This window comes from Eubalaena glacialis, chromosome 14 (genome assembly GCF_028564815.1).
Source record: "Eubalaena glacialis isolate mEubGla1 chromosome 14, mEubGla1.1.hap2.+ XY, whole genome shotgun sequence".
Taxonomy (NCBI): Eukaryota; Metazoa; Chordata; class Mammalia; order Artiodactyla; family Balaenidae; genus Eubalaena; species Eubalaena glacialis.
In genome coordinates this window covers 62,598,161-62,613,942 of record NC_083729.1, presented here as the reverse complement: position 1 = coordinate 62,613,942, position 15,782 = coordinate 62,598,161, and positions in this window count along the sequence as shown.

Below are 15,782 nucleotides of genomic sequence, written 5' to 3'. Positions count from 1 at the left end.
ATTTGCATTACTCACATAAATCCACATGAATATTCATATTATTCATTACATATTTTAAATTAAATTTTCAATTTTATTAATGCTAACATTCAAGAAAGCTATTGATTATATATTTGTCATGTGTCTGAACAAGTTACTGCATGCTTATATTAGATCAAATAGGTTTTCAGTTGATTCTCTGGGATATGCTATTGTAGGCAGTCCTAATATCTGTAGATAATGACAATTTCCCATTCTTTTGTAAATCAAAAACTGTTTATTGGTGGGGGAATGAAACACACAAATCACTAAGCAAACCTAATCAAGGAAAAACAATGTAAAAAAGTACAGATACTATCTTGATTTCTAAACAAAATTAGGAATCAGAAAATGGAAACTACCACAGAAAAGGAAGTTTAAATAATAGTTTAAATATAGGTAACGTTGAGAATAATCTATGTAATTTTGTGGAAATAAGTCCATAAACCTAAAGAAAGATGGCTGATGCTTCTAGAAAAATATATATTACCAAGATTGACCCAGGAAGCGAGAGTATTTATAAGAGTATTTATACTCATAATTTTTATTTACCCTTGCATGTCTGATTTTTTTCTTCATTTAATTAGCTAAGACAACCAGACAGTGTTGAATATTAGTGGTAATGGTAAGAATTTGTCTCTTTTCTTTAATCAAAATGCTTCTAATGTTTAGTTATTAAATATGAGGTTTGCTATAGGCTTATAAAGTTGAGGGAGTTTTCTTCTATTCTTAGCTTACTATTAGCTTTTACAAGAAATTAGTGTTGAACTTTACTAAATGCTTTTTTCAGCATTTTCCTTCACCTATTCATGTAGTGAAGTCCTAATGTTGGAACATCTTTTTGGTTCATTTATGGGTTCAACCATAAATTGGTCATGATGTATTATTATTTTGGTGAACTTCTGAATTTTATTTAGTAGTATCTAATTTAGGATTTTTGTATAAATATTCATAAGTAAGATTCGTCTGTACTAACACTGTGTTTGTGCTGCCTTCAAAATGTTTGTTTTGGTACTCAGGAAGAATTTTTTTTGAGAGAGATCTTTTTTTTTTTTTTTGCTTTGGTGTATCAAGGGTTATCTGTTCCTTGACATAACTTGTAAAATTAACTTCATCTGGGGTAGGTGGAAGTAGCTAGAGTGCTGGTCATTGAGGTTTGTGATTCCTATGAGCCATCAGATGAGTGTGGACGGGGAGAAGCAGTTAGGGTGGGAAGTAACCTGAGAAAATAGGTTACCAGCAGACTTAGTTTGTATATATTGTCTCTAAACAAACTCTTAACCATCCTGAAGATTCCTCTACTCCGAGGACAGTGGAAATGGGGACAGAGATGAGGGGTAGATTCAGGAACCCACATGGAAGGTGAACAAATTGACTTTGGTTGACTAAACAGCCAGGGAGGTGGGAGATGTCAAGTTAATGTCTCCTTGATTTATTGTAAAAAAATGACAGGGTTGCTGGAAACAAGAGGTTTCAGAGGAGGGTTGGTTTTAGGGAAGATGAGGAATTCAGTTTGGGACATATCCTTCAGAAGCTTTTTTTTTTTTTTTTTATAAATTTATTTATTTATGTTATTTATTTTTGGCTGCTTTGGGTCTTCGTTGCTGCATGCAGGCTTTCTCTACTTGCGGCGAGTGGGAGCTACTCTTCTTTGTGGTGTGCGGGCTTCTCACTGCGGTGGCTTCTCTTGTTGTGGAGCACGGGTTCTAGGCGCGTGGGCTCAGTAGTTGTGGCTCACGGGCTCTAGAGTGCAGGCTCAGTAGTTGTGGCACACGGGCTTAGTTGTTTCGCGGCATGTGGGATCTTCCCGGACCAGGGATCGAACCCGGGCCCACTGCATTGGCAGGTGGATTCTTAACCACTGCGCCACCAGGGAAGCCCCTTCAGAAGCTTGATGAAGGAAAGAGATTGGGCACAGAGTGCTGTCCAATGGTGAATGTAATCCTCACAACTAATTTACCTCTGATGTACAGATCAGTAAACTGGAGACCTGGAAAGATTGAGTCTTCAAGGTCTTTTAATTCTGACAATCATGTTCTTTCCAATGCATGCTTTATAAGGTATCAGCCCAGAGTTCATTGGCATCAAGGGAAAGTCTTTTCAGGCTAAGAGAGATATTGGCTTGGTCACAGGCAGAAAGAAAGAAACGTTTAGAAATGGCTAGAATAAAGTTGCTTGAAGTGAGTGAGGTCCTGGAGTACATAAGACAGGACTTATTCAGGAAAACACTTTTTGAAGCACAGACACTGGGACCATGAAGAGCAAGAGTGCACAGTTTCTGTACTTAATATAATTTTAATCTATCAAGAAAAACGAGCATGTCATGAATTGCCTGATTTCCCAGTTCCCACTGATATAGCCCACCCCTCCTTCACTCTTCTTCCTCCCTCTTTCCAATGGTTCCAAAAGGCAGGAACCATATCTGCCTTGATGGCCAAGGTAGAGGGTGGTGTGTGAATGAGAAAGAGAGAAAGGATTACAGTGAGATGATAAACGTTAGGGTACAATGTACAGAATGTTCTGGAGCACCAAGGAAAGGGTAACAAACTGGAAAACTCCAAACAAATAATATGATACTTGAATTGGGTTTTAAAAGATAAGTAGGAGGGACATCCCTGGTGGCGCAGTGGTTAAGAATCCGCCTGCCAATGCAGGGGACATGGGTTCGAGCCCTGGTCCGAGAAGATCCCACATGCTGCAGAGCAACTAAGCCCGTGCACCACAACTACTGAGCCTGTGCTCTAGAGCCCACGTGCCACAACTACGGAAGCCCACATGCCTAGAGCCCGTGCTCTGAAACAAGAGAAGCCACTGCAATAGAAGCCCGCACACCACAATGACCCTATTCACCACAACTAGAGAAAGCCCACGTGCAGCAACGAAGACCCAACACAACCATAAATAAATAAATAAATAAATTCATTAAAAAAAAAAAAAGAAAAAGATAAGTAGGAGTTTACCAGTCAATGAGAGGAGGATATTTAAAGCAGAAGGATATTCAAAACAGTGGTAACTGGTATGTGTACAGGCTTAGGTTACTTTATACCGATCAGACTGGCAAAATTAGAAAGTGGAATAATGCAAGTGTTGTTTACGATGAGGGGAACCAGGCATCTTTGTTCACAGCTGATGAATGTGGACCAGTGCAGCCTTTCTGGAGTCACACAGCAGAACTTAACTTAAAAATGCACATCCCGTAGGACCCTGTAGGCTCATTCCTGGTTAAACGCCCAGAGAAAATGACATTCACTGCATAATGTTTGTAGAAATAGGGAGTTGGAGGAAATCTAGGTGTCCGGGGTAAAATGTGGTAGATACATATTTTGGAATATTTTACAGCAGTCAGAGTGACAAACTAGAAGTACATAAAGCAACATAAACAGATATCAAAGACAGTGCTACATTTTTAAAAACCCAAAACAAACAAGATCTATACTGCAAGATCTTTTATGTTAGTTAAAAATGCATACATACAAAAGATAGCACTATTTTCAAAGATGCACACACATCACCTGCGCATATACCACCACGATGGATTGCGGGTCTGGAGGTGAGGGCGGGGGATCAAGACTAGGGCTGGGGGTCAAAGGGGAAAAGGAAATGAGTGAAGCCTGCACTGACTGAAATTTACAGGAACTGATGGGTATGATGATCAGTTTCCTGCCCCTAAAGTCCAAATAAAGGACCCAGAAGTGTAAAAGTGTATGTCACGCTTTTGCCACAGAAGAGGCTGGGTGAGTTGGAGGGAGCCCCAGAGCTGAGGCTGGGGGAAGGGCTGGAGTCAGAGTGCCAGCCCGGGCCCCATCCTGAGGGCAACAGGGAGCTGCCGACAGCTTTTAAGGAGAAAAGAACATTTTGCTTTAAAAGGTCCCCTCTGGTGACCTAGAGGAAAGATTGGAGACAGTGCAGTGTTTAGAAGACCACTTTAGAATGACAGGAGAAAGACACAGAGATCAGAACTAATGTGGGTAGGTGGGGTAGCAAGACCGTGGGTGGCCTGGAGTGAGTGCCGTCTCGGGGCCCCTGTGGGAACCCACGCCAGACCACCTCCTTTTTGAAAGGAAGCAGCCATTGGCTTCCCTCCTTTCAGGAGAGCAGCTGGGAGGCCAGAGTTAACATTGTATCTCCTCTCCTAGTCCCATTCCCTCCTGCATCTCTGTCTACCCTGACACAGAAAGCCGGAGGCTCAAGTGCCAAGTCCAGCTCTTCCCTCTGGTTCCAGAAGTGACCTTGGACAGGTCACAGCTTCTCTCTGGGCCTCACTTCCCCTCTCCCTTTTCCAGTCTGCATTTTCTTTGGTTCCATATTATTTCCCTAGTAATAGCCCTCAACAAGGAAATCTTGCCTCCTCTTGAAATTCCCCCCCAGGTGTCTCAAAAGTCCTGACATCCTCCTTAATCTCCCAGCTCCTCTGCCCCGCCCTGGTGAGGAGGAGCTACAAATTGGTATTACAATGGCCCTGCTGATCGCATTATGGGTGTCTAATGCAATATGCCCTCGTGAGGACCATCCATCAGAGCAGAGCCCCTCCCCAAGTCCCTGCCATCCCCAGTCACATTAGTCAGGCAGCCCATTCATCACTACCACGCACCTCCATGGAGACCGGCCTAGACAGATGAGGGGCCGAATCAGATTTATGGGGAGGAATCGTGGAAAAAATCAGCCCCATCCATCTCCCAGACACTGAGGAGGGAGTCCTGTGTCCCCACTCCCTCCAAGGCTCCTTAGGGAAACGGGTACTAATGGAGAAGCCCAGCCAAGTTGCTTTTGTCTTCCTGAAGGCCCATTCCTGAGCGCCAGGGTTGCCTAGCACTGCCCTAGAACTAGCTTCTCGAGGAGTTCATAATTTTTGGAGCAAAGGCCCCGCCAGGACTGGGACACAGTGCCCAGAGTCAGCCCAAATTCTGAGAATCCAGGGAATTCATTCAAGGCGGTCCCGGGTTGGGTTAACTGCTGTGAGCGAAGGATGGGGAGCCGTAGGCACTAAGCCCAGCTCAGGGATGGGGCCAGGCCCAGGGTCAACATCTCAGGGAAGGTGATTGCACCCAGGCCTTCCATCTGGGACAAGGCCTTGCTCGGGGCTCATGTCAGCTCTGCCCGGCCAGACCGGGCCACTCTCCTGGGCGCGGAAGTGACTGAGAGGATTGAGGATGGAGTGGACCAGGAAGGGGAACAACTGCCTTTCAGGTCCCAGGATTTGTGAAACCTGAAGCTTGTATGACTTAGTGGAGCCTCTTGAGGAAAATAATGCAAAGTATGAATTGCCAGGGCTTTGGAAGGAGACTGTACAAGTGAGAAATCCCAAAGTTTTGGCTTCCTTGGCTTTACCTTGAATCTGTCCCAGCTCTGAGCCCAAAATGTCACAACTGCCAATTGCCCAGTAAGGCAAGACTTCTTCTCCCCATTCTTATAAGAAAATTGAGCCTGAGACGTGAAGTGACTTGGCCAAGACTATACAGCTGATGAATGGCAGGACTGACTCCCTGACCTGTGCTAGCGTTGGCTGGTCCTATGGTGGGTGGGGCGGGGCCTCCCTTCCAGGCCATCGTCAAGCTGTAGACGGGGTGTGCCCTCTGCCTTCGGCTGCTCTCTACCCCAGTGCTGCAGCTGCCCTGGGGATCCTGACGAGGCACCAGTCACAGGGACAGGGGGGTGGAAGAAATCCTCGTATCGTTGAGCCCTGAGGGATCAGTGATGGGTGCTCTGAGCTCGGGGCTGCCCCTGTCCTACAGTAGCTATTCTTGCTTCCCCTAAATTGACCAGGGTGCCATCGGAGCTGGGTCCTGGTAGAGGGAGCTCAGGGGGCTGAACAGCACTGGAAGCCTGGATCTTGGGCCCAGGCAGAGGGCCACGAAGGGTCCTTTTTATGTTCACGTAGCCTTCTCTGAGAAGCCTGCCCCCCCCACCCCCAGTCTCATCCCCCAGGCCGTCCTCACTCCACCCGGGCTCCGGTGAGCTGCCCCTTATCCAGCAGGCCAAGCCAGTCACTGCTCATCTGGGTACTAAGGTGCTGAGAAGACTGGGTGGCCCTCCTCCTGCCGGGCCAGAGGCTCCAAGGCCCTGAAGCTCCACCCTGAACCAGCTTGTGGAGAATGGGGAGGGGTCTGGGCATGCTTGGGGTCGGGGGGAGGCGTGGAATGTGCGAGTCTCCATGAGCACGCATGAATGCACAAGGAGCATCTGTGAGGATAAGAATGTGTGTGTCCACCCAAGAGAGGAAGCACTGCAAACGTTTCCCTGCTCATTTGCTCTCCATGTGATGACTGTGCTGGTAACTTCCCCACAGCTGCCACTTGACCCTGAGGGCAACGCCATGCCTTGTCTCCCCTCAGAGGGCCGGCCTAGCCTAGGGCTGTCTGAGCTGCCGCTTTTTTTTTTTTTTTTAATTAATTATTTATTTATTTATTTATTTATGGCTGTGTTGGGTCTTCCTTTCTGTGCAAGGGCTTCCTCTAGTTGTGGTGAGCGGGGGCCACTCTTCATCGCGGTGCGCGGGCCTCTCACTATCGCGGCCTCTCTTGTTGCGGAGCACAGGCTCCAGACGCGCAGGCTCAGTAGTTGTGGCTCACGGGCCCAGTTGCTCCGCGGCATGTGGGATCTTCCCAGACCAGGGCTCGAACCCGTGTTCCCTGCATTGGCAGGCGGATTCTCAACCACTGCGCCACCAGGGAAGCCCCTGCCGCTTTCTTAACTAGCGTGTGGAGACCTTACCTAAGTACCTCCATCCTCCTCCCCTTCCCTCAGCAGTCTCTCACCCTTCTCTCCTGGGTTCCCCCAGCCCAGGCGCCTCCAGGCCAGCTCTGCACCCCTGCTTGCTCCTCCAGCACGTGGACTCTCCTGGATGGGTCAGGAGAGTGCGTGGGAAGAGAGTCCATCCCTCTCTCTTCATTGCCTGGTTTTCTTCCCATGCTTTCTCCATTCCCCATTCCCACATGGGGTTTCAGCGTGACCAGTCCATCGATTAGGTTTGGTCCTCCTTCTGACCTCACTGGATCCTCACACTCCCAGATCCCACAGTGGCCCCCTTCCTGTCTCAGCCCTGAGCACAGAGCAGAAGGTTACAGAGTCAGGTTGTGTTCTCCAGGAACCCACAGTCTGCTGGAGCACACAGTGCAGTGACGGAGTTCTACTTGGACATGCAGCCCAGGCGGAGTCTCAGTCTGGGGCAGGCAAGACCCAGACCTGCTTAGGAGGTGCCCCTAAAAGTGTTATGTCACCATATGACATGGTGAAAAGCTCTGTGAAATAGATGGTTTTATATACAAGTGTAAGATGCCAAAATGAACTCAGCAGTTGGATAAAGAATCCTACCGATGGGAGTTCATAGGTCAGGAAGCTGTGTGTGTGTGTGTGTCCCTGGGCTAGGCAGGGGTGAAATTACTAACCTGAGTTCCTTGGTAACCCTGAGATTCTAAGTGCTGAGGGGAAACAAACAAATAGGATAATCAGTCTCAGGTGAGGTTAACTAAGACATGAGTTTTGGCCAAAGAAAAGAGGTCCCTATTTCCCAGACTCCTTTTCCTCCTCTTGTGCCTTAAATGTTGGTGTTCCTTGGGGCTCTATCCTAGGCCCACTTCTCTTTCTGTGTAGGCTTCTCTACTCTCCTGTCTTCCTTTAGCACCTGAATGCCGATGATGTTTAAATCGCCTCTAACAGCCCACCAGAAAGCTCCATTTGAATATCCCTTAGTTATCCAGGACCTTCCAGGGTAAAACCAAACTCATCACCTTGTCCCCTAAGCCTCACTCTTCTCCTGAGCTTCTACTCAATAGATAATCCCGCCATGCTCCCAGCTACCCAGCCTGAAATCCTAACCCCCCCTCCTCCCTCCCCACCAAATCAGTTGCCAAATATGTCACCTTTTTTTACTGGAACTCTAAGCACTTCTAAAATATGTCCACTTTTCTCCATCCTCACTGCTGCTAGCTTGGTTTTGTCCTTAGTGTACTGGCTAAGAGCTCAGACTAATCCGGATTCCCTGGGTTTGAATTCTAGAGGAGATTAAATCTAACACTCAAAATGCAGCAGGATTCACTTGGGCAAGTTGTCAAATCACTTGGAGCCTCAGATTCTTCCTCTGTAGAGTGGGAATATAGTATCTACCTCCTGGGGTTGATGTGAGGATTAAATGAAATAATATATGTGAAGTGCTTTCAAAAGTGCCAGACACATAGGAAGTGCTATTATTACTGTGATATTGTTATCACTATTGTTACTACTGTTATTGTTCCTGAGTTATCACCAGTCTCCTAACAGGAATCCCTGCCTCAACCCTCATTCCCTTCTAATCCATTCACCACACTGAAGAAGTATCCGAGGCTCAAACAGGGAAAACGCAGTGCTCACGGTAATGAGTGGTGGCGCAGATTTGGGGCCCAGGTCTCATAGATTCCAGAGCCATTGTCTTCGCTATAAGCCACTCTGCCTATTTGCTGTATGATGAATGACTGGATTTGGAATAGCAGGACATCGAGGAAGGAATGAAACCAATGGAGGAAAAACTAAAGAGAGCGTCAGACGAGCTACAGATTTTCCATACAGAAGGGATTTCAGGGTGGCAATCTAGTTGCAGGGGGTGGGAGACCAGGGGACTTGTATTGAAGCTTGCTTTGAAGAGGAAGCATAGAGCTTTGCTGATGGAAATAATGTGTAGGAGGGGCCCAGTTCCTCCCAAGAATCTCCTGGTACCTCAGAGTGGTCAGGCTCAGGCAGTGAGGACCAGGTGAAATCCTGAAGGGATCACAGGCACGTGCTAGAATAGCCTTGGCCGTCAGAACAATCTGGACCACAGGGCATCTTACTGGGAGTTCCTCCTCTGATCTTTGGCCACCCCAGGAGTGTCTGGGGAGGAAACCGATGAAAGCTGCAGCATCTGGAACTGAGTTAGCTTGGAGCTGGGGTGGATGGTGGTGAATAGGTGTGAGAAGAGAGGTGGGGGGCGTTCAGGTGGGCAGCCCCACAGCCTCCCTGCTCTGCAACTCCTCCGTCTCCTTCTCCTGAGAGAGTCAGCAGGAGCCACGGTCTCATGCAAGAGGAAGGGATTTGGACTCGGGGGTGGGGAGCTCTGCCAACTAGCTTCTCAGGTTAGCTCTGCTCTCTGAGCTTTCTGAGCAGGGCTGCCAGTCAGCCAGCCAGCCTGCCTGCTGGGTGGCTTCTGGACCAAAGCCAGCTGGGAATGGAAGGCTGGGTAGGGGTGGACTTGTTTCAGGCACTGTCTCAGAACTCTGGATAAGGGGATATTCTTCCTGACTCGTTCGTCTGCATCTGTGGCTGGGAACTTGGGCTGCTGCCCTCCCCTCTACCCCCAAAGAATGAAAACCTTTGGGAAAGCAGTCCAATGACCCCATGTACTTTGCTTCAGGCCCCAAACTGCCTTGACAGTTCATCCTTCTCCATCTAGCAATCTTCAGAGCTCAGGTGCAGGGCAGAACTTTGGCAAGGAAAAGCCTGCCCCATCCCTGTCCCAACCAGACCCCAGCAGAGAAGCTGGCTGCACAGGCTGAGATTGGTGGGGGGTGGGGGGGGGACAGAGGGCACTGTACCTCTTTGAGCGACTTCTCTGAGAAGGCTTCCCTGGCATGGGGGCTGGGAAGGGCAGCCCTGGAGGGAGGAAGCAGTGCTCCAGCTTGTCTGACTCAGCCCATGTGAAAATGAACAGCGTTCCTTTTAAAAATCAACAATCTTGCAATTTCTAGGCTCCCTGGGATTTTTGCAGCTGAGGTTGAGGGGTGGGGGAAACAGTTTACAACACCAAAGAACATGAAGGCAAATTCACTCAGAGCTACCCGACCACATCCCCGCCTTTGACGTCGGTGTTTTACCTTCCACAAAAGCCCTGGGTTCTCTGTCATGCCTTTCTTTTTTCTTCCTGGATCTCTAATTGTCAAGCCTTCAAGAAAATGCACTTCAGTCCTTTGTCACTGAGTGTAATTTGATAAACTGAGCAGAAACACATTGCTCTCCCCATCCTTTCAAAAACTGTTACCGCCAGAGAAAGAGGATGAGGGAAAGAGATCTGAGGTCTTTGAATGGAAGTTTAAGCACGAGCGCACGCGTGAGCGCGTGCGCGCGCAGACACACACACACACACACACACACACACACACACACACACACAGAGTCTCATGCACATACCAGGACATGGAGTTGCCTGGGATGGGAGGAGGTGGCATCCCAGATTCCTGTGCGTGGGGCCTGGCCCTGGGGTCCTGGGGCGGATGCCCTCCCAGCTCCTAGCGACTCCCCTAGTTGCAGGCCTGGTTGCAACCGCCCAGTGGGCGGTGCCAGGGCAGGTTTCAGGCTATAAAGGGCTCTTGGCTCCCCGGGCCTGAGGGAACGCAGTCGCTGCGGCAGTGTCCCTGCCAGCCAGAGCCAGCTTGGGGCACTGCCGGTGTCCCATCGCCACTGGGCAGCCTACTCTTTTCCAGGCAGTGCCGACTTGGACACTGCCAGCTGCGTTCCTCGTCCCTACCTCGTTCTCTCCATCGGCAAGTCCCTTTTGGGGTTGCTTTCGTGTGGGTTGGGTGTGGGATGGGAGGAAGGGGACTGGGTGTGGGAGCTCTGACAGGGAAGGGTGCGGGTATTTTCATTTCTCTGAAAAAATTCCTTCTGGGGCAAGTGTCTGAAGCTGCGATTTCTGAGATGGAGGTACGGGGTGAGGCTTGTTCCATATTCAGGCAAAGGAGAAAGCCCAGAGTTCTTTCCTGAGGGCCTCCCCCTTCCCAGGGCCGCAAGGGAGTGGGTGGGTGAGGGGCTCGGCCCCGGCTGTGGGTCTCTGAGCAGCTGGGAGTGAGGAGCCGGGCTGTTCCTGCATCTGGCCCTGCCAGGTACAGACGCTTGGATGGGGGCTGTCATGGATAGAGCCAAACGGAAACAAAAAAAGTCTAAAGAGCCAATGATGAGAGGATACTGGGGGTGGGGTGGGAGCAAGTCCCACTAGGGGACAAAGAAGAAGAAGAAGGAAACCTTTAAGAAATAAATAACTAGCATCCAGAATCGAGCTCTGCTTCCGAAGCACCACCGATAGCAGGATGGCGGCTCCAAATGGGCAGGCGGGCTGGGACGCGGCAGGTGGTGGCTTTGAAGGGGCCAGAAGGTGTTCCAGACAACAGCCACGGAACCCTCGAAGCTGCAAGGCGGGGGCTGGAGGAGAGCTTAGCCTCTGGGGGCTCTAGAAAGGCAGCATCCGTGGCACTGTGGTTATTTCCAAGCTGAGTTGGTTTAAGTCCTCACCCCTCGACCGGCATGGACAGCGGGGGACCCAGCCCCTCTCAGAATCGCCAAGGCACAGTCAGGGACTGTCCTCTAAACTGTCCTTGAAGATTGGTCACCAGAGGGGCACTGCCAGCCTTGCAGTGCCCGATCTGGAGGGAGGGCACAGCGTGGGAGAAGGGCAAACAGGCCTCGGGATGAATATCTGGGGCCACGGCTGGGATCCAGGGCCAAAGGGGCTCTGCTAATCTGCTGGGGTAGCAGTTTCTGCTCGAGTTCTGGAGAAGCAGTGGCGGAGCATGTCTGAGCGGGACCTGGTGGCACAGGGTAAGCCCTCTCCCCCACTGCCCCTCAGGAAGAAACAGAACGTTGCTTCCCCACTGGACTTGAAATTTTTCAGGCAAGGGGTCCCGCCACTGGCAGGTGTGTATGGAGAGGCCTCAGAATGAAATGGGGACCAGCCTGAGGCCCTGGGGAGGATGAAGAGGAGCTGAGAGCTGATTTCCAAGGGTTCTTTGGTACCAGCAAGGCAGGACAGGGCAGCTTCATCCCTCAGGCTAGACTACCATGGGCCCAACGGGAGGCCGGCGAGACCCTGCAACCTCTGTTAGACCCCTGAACACCAGCCCTGTTTCCTGCCCGCAGCTTCCTGGTCTCTGCGCTGGCCACTGGCCACCCCTACTTTTATCCTGGGCTTTTGCTCCTTTCCATTGGGCTATGGTTGGAGGAAGCAGAGGTAGTTTTAGGGGGAAGGAAGTAAATAAGCATCAATTTAAAAAATTCAGGGCCCCAACTATGCAAAATTAAGTGTAAAACTAATAGCTCCCTCCGTTGTCAGCTTTAATGGTCAGAAGCACGGACGTTAAACAAAGGGGCAGCTGCCACGTGGGACAGGATCTCACGTCTCATGGGGCTGCGTGCTTGATGGGGGAGAGGGAATAGGACAATGCAATGTGGATGGGGAGGGGGACTCTGGGCCTCAGTTTTTTCATCAGTACAAAAAATAGTATGTAAATCTAATGTCTAAAAATAGTGTTACCTCACAGGGCTGTGTGGAGATGAAATAAAATAGTAGCTGTAGAAGAGATTTGTTGGCCCTACAGGGCTGCACACATGTAAGGGATTTGGAAAGTGCAATGTCTTTATTCCGTTGGGCATAGAAAGGCTGGGATACTCCTGGGGAGCTCTGTGCCTCTATGAGGAGCAGATTTTTCCCCGTTGATGGGTGTTTCCTGAGCCCGGGAAGAGGGCACAGAGGCTGTGCCTTGCCCCATTGGCTACATATTCCAAGAGTGTCTGATGCCTGCCCTCTGTATTCTCCCAGCCCCTCTGCCAAGCATTGCAAAGTTCATCCAGGCAGAGCTCCATTTGAACCAGCATTCCCATGACTGATCCCCCAGTCTGTTCTGACTGATTTAAAGGTACCTGTAAGGCTACAGGGACATGGGAGGCAAGCTGTGAACCAAGGCTTCAGGGCACTTCAGGCAATAGCTGAAGCCTCATGGAAAAAGGTTGTAGTTGGAGAGGGGGTGGGAGGGAGATATTCTGTCCTACAGTCCAGTCCTGCTCCCAGAGCCTCACAGGTTGAGCTGTGCCCCATCTCTGGGGAGTCCACAAGGGGCCAGCCATACTCCTCTCGCCAAAGGCAGGGTTGGATGATGCTTGAGAAGACTAGGGTTCAGTCTGGGGTCAGGGACAGGGTCACTCTATGACCAGGATTAAGGGTCAACCTGGGAGTAGGCTCAGGGGTCTGTTTTAGGTCAGGGTTATGGGTCAGACTGAGGTCTGGATCAGGGCTTGGTCTGGGACCAAAGTCAGAAGTCCAAGTGAAGCGGATGAAGGAATGTCCTCGGATGGAATCTCACTGGTGAAGTTGGTTGCTGACTCTTCTCTGTCCTAGCCCCGCTCTTAACAAGGCTGCTCCACAGCCCTAAGCTTCCTACTCTCCCCAGCACCTCCGGCAATGTAGAGAATTACAATACCATGGCTTCTTTTCTTTTTTTTCTTAAGTACTCTTTGGGATTTGAGAAGAGAGATGGTTCCAATCAGGAAATCCAGCGACTACTGCTGCGAAGCCATGCTGTCCCTATGGACATTCCCCAGGACTCCACTTGGTGGCTGGGCCATAAGAACTCAGAATGACTCCCCCAGGGCCCCTCCCAACTCCCACCTGAACAGGAAGAGAGGATGAAAGTGCCCAAAAGCCAACAGTGAAGTAGGAGAGGGGGAGGGGAAGACAATGGTTCGTGGAGGCTTCTGGGGCTGTGATCCCTGCAGAGCAGACACCTCCTGTGGTCTCTTGAGGTTGGAGGCAGGTGTTGTGTGAATTTGTTGACAATGATTCTCTAAGTGTACGTGCCTGCGTCTTCCTCTGTGTGTGTGTGTGTGTGTGTGTGTGTGTGCGTGCTCGTGCGTGCCCGTGCTCTCTCAGTATTTGCCTGTGCATCTAGTTGCATCTCTATAAGGCTGTGTGTCCATCCTTTCAGAGGTTGATGTCTCCACACATGGGTTCCCCAGGGTCACCTTGCCTATTCTGCCATCCCGGAGGAGTGCTGTGTCTGGGGGTCAGGCTATATTCTTAGGGCTCTTCAAAACAGCAGAGCCTCAACAATCTCCCCCAGCTCCACTCTTGCGCAGTTTCACCCACCACCCCCCGACAAAGGGAACGGTGTGGTTTTGGTCTCGTGGCTCCTGGGTACCCAATCCAGAGTTGACTGTCCTGGAAACCTCCCTGTTGTGATGATGTGCCCCAGCTCTCTATTTCTGGGGTCACAGTGGTCCTGACAGGGACTTTGTGAGGGTCTGGGCCCCAAGCCGCCTGAGGTGGAAGTCTGAGGGCACTGAGGCAGGAGTGGAGCCACTTAGGAGCCTGCCAGCAGGCCCTTTAGGGCTGATCTTCCCTGTGAATGGAGACAGAGGGAGGGGGGGAGCAGGAATTGCCTCCCCCTGAATCTGTAGTGCTACGACTGTCCACCAGGTGGGGTCCCAGGGCAGAGAGTGAGAGTCGAGATGACCCAGCGCTAGAAGCAAGAGAGCTTTTAAATCTCTGCCCGCCACATCAACCTCGGAAGGGCTCACACGGGGAGGGACAGCACAGATGCTCGCCCCTTAGACACACACACGTTCTCTTCTGGTGAACTCTAAAATAGAACTCGTATTGGATGCAGGGGAGGTGTTAAAAGAGGAATCTAATTTCGTTTACACACACGCCATCCTAACTGAAGGTTAGGTCTTCTGTTCTGGGAGTGCAAGAGTGAACGACGGAGAAAAGGGGGCTGGGGGGAAACAGGACGCGCGGGAGAGGGCGAGCCAGGCACCAGCTAGACCGTGTCGGGGTTGGCACGCATAGCTCCATGTATCACAGACACGCAGGAGGAGAGGCCAGATGACAGACGGATGCACGACGCACAGACACACATACAGCACCAGAGAGAACACACAAACCCGCACACACGCCACACAGCTCCACAGACGTCGGGCCGACCCGGGGACACACTCGCGCGCGCACACAGTTGCGGCCCCGGGCCACACGCACACCTCGCACAGGCACGCGCGCTGGGCCCTCAGCGGCCGCCTGGGAGAAGGTGGCCGCGCTCACCTGGCGTGTTTATTTACTGATTTATCAATGAACGCGTGTACCCGACTCCTCCCGCCTCCGGGTGCCGGAGCCGCAGCATTTGTCCTCTTCTCGGGACATTCACCGGACCAGCATCGGGGTTCTTCCGACGCAGCGGGGGGGGGGGGGGGGGCGGAGGGGACTACAAATTAGGGGGTCTCGAGGTGCCCGAAAGGAAGGCTGCAGCGTCAGCTGCCCGGGACGCGGACGGGGAGAGGGGAACTTCGGGGTCCTGTAGGGTAAGAGACGTATGGGGGGGGTGTGAAGGGACCTTGGCCTCCGAGGTTTGAGGATGTCCAGATCCGGGATGGGGGACCCCCGGCTAGGAGAGATTGGGAGTGGCAAATGAGAGGATTGAGGGGTTCCGGGAGATAGGAACCAGCGGGGTCCCGCGGGATAGGAGCTGGAGACCCTAAGCACAGGTTCAGGGGCTTTTGGCGCCTCTCAGTCGAGGGGCAGTCCGCCTGAGACCTCAGCTGCTGGGGCGACGGCCCACGCGGGACTGCCTGGGATGCGAGAAGGGGGCCGGGGCCTGACAGGGAGGAAAAGAGGGAGGGAAGTAGCCTAGCAGCCAAGCGGGCACCGTGCGAGCGCACACCGTGTGTGTGTGTGTGTGTGTGTGTGTGTGTGTGTGTGTGTGTGTGTCTCATCTCGTCCGTCTGTAGGTGCCGGGCTCAGCGAGACGCCGGCGAGAAGGAAGAGGAGGCGAGAGGTGAACTGAGTTTGATCCTGCGGCGGCTACAAGTGGGTCCGGGGCGGGCGGCGGGCTGCGGGCTGCGGGCGGCCTGGGCGGGGCTGGAGGCCGGCGGGCGCTCACACGCTCCGGCCGCCGGCCTCTCACCACGCCTCCGGCTTCGAGAGCGCGGCGGAGGTGGGGGTGGGGGTGGGAGTGGGGGGTGCTGGCGGAGCGCCCACGGCGCAGCCTCCCGGCTCTATA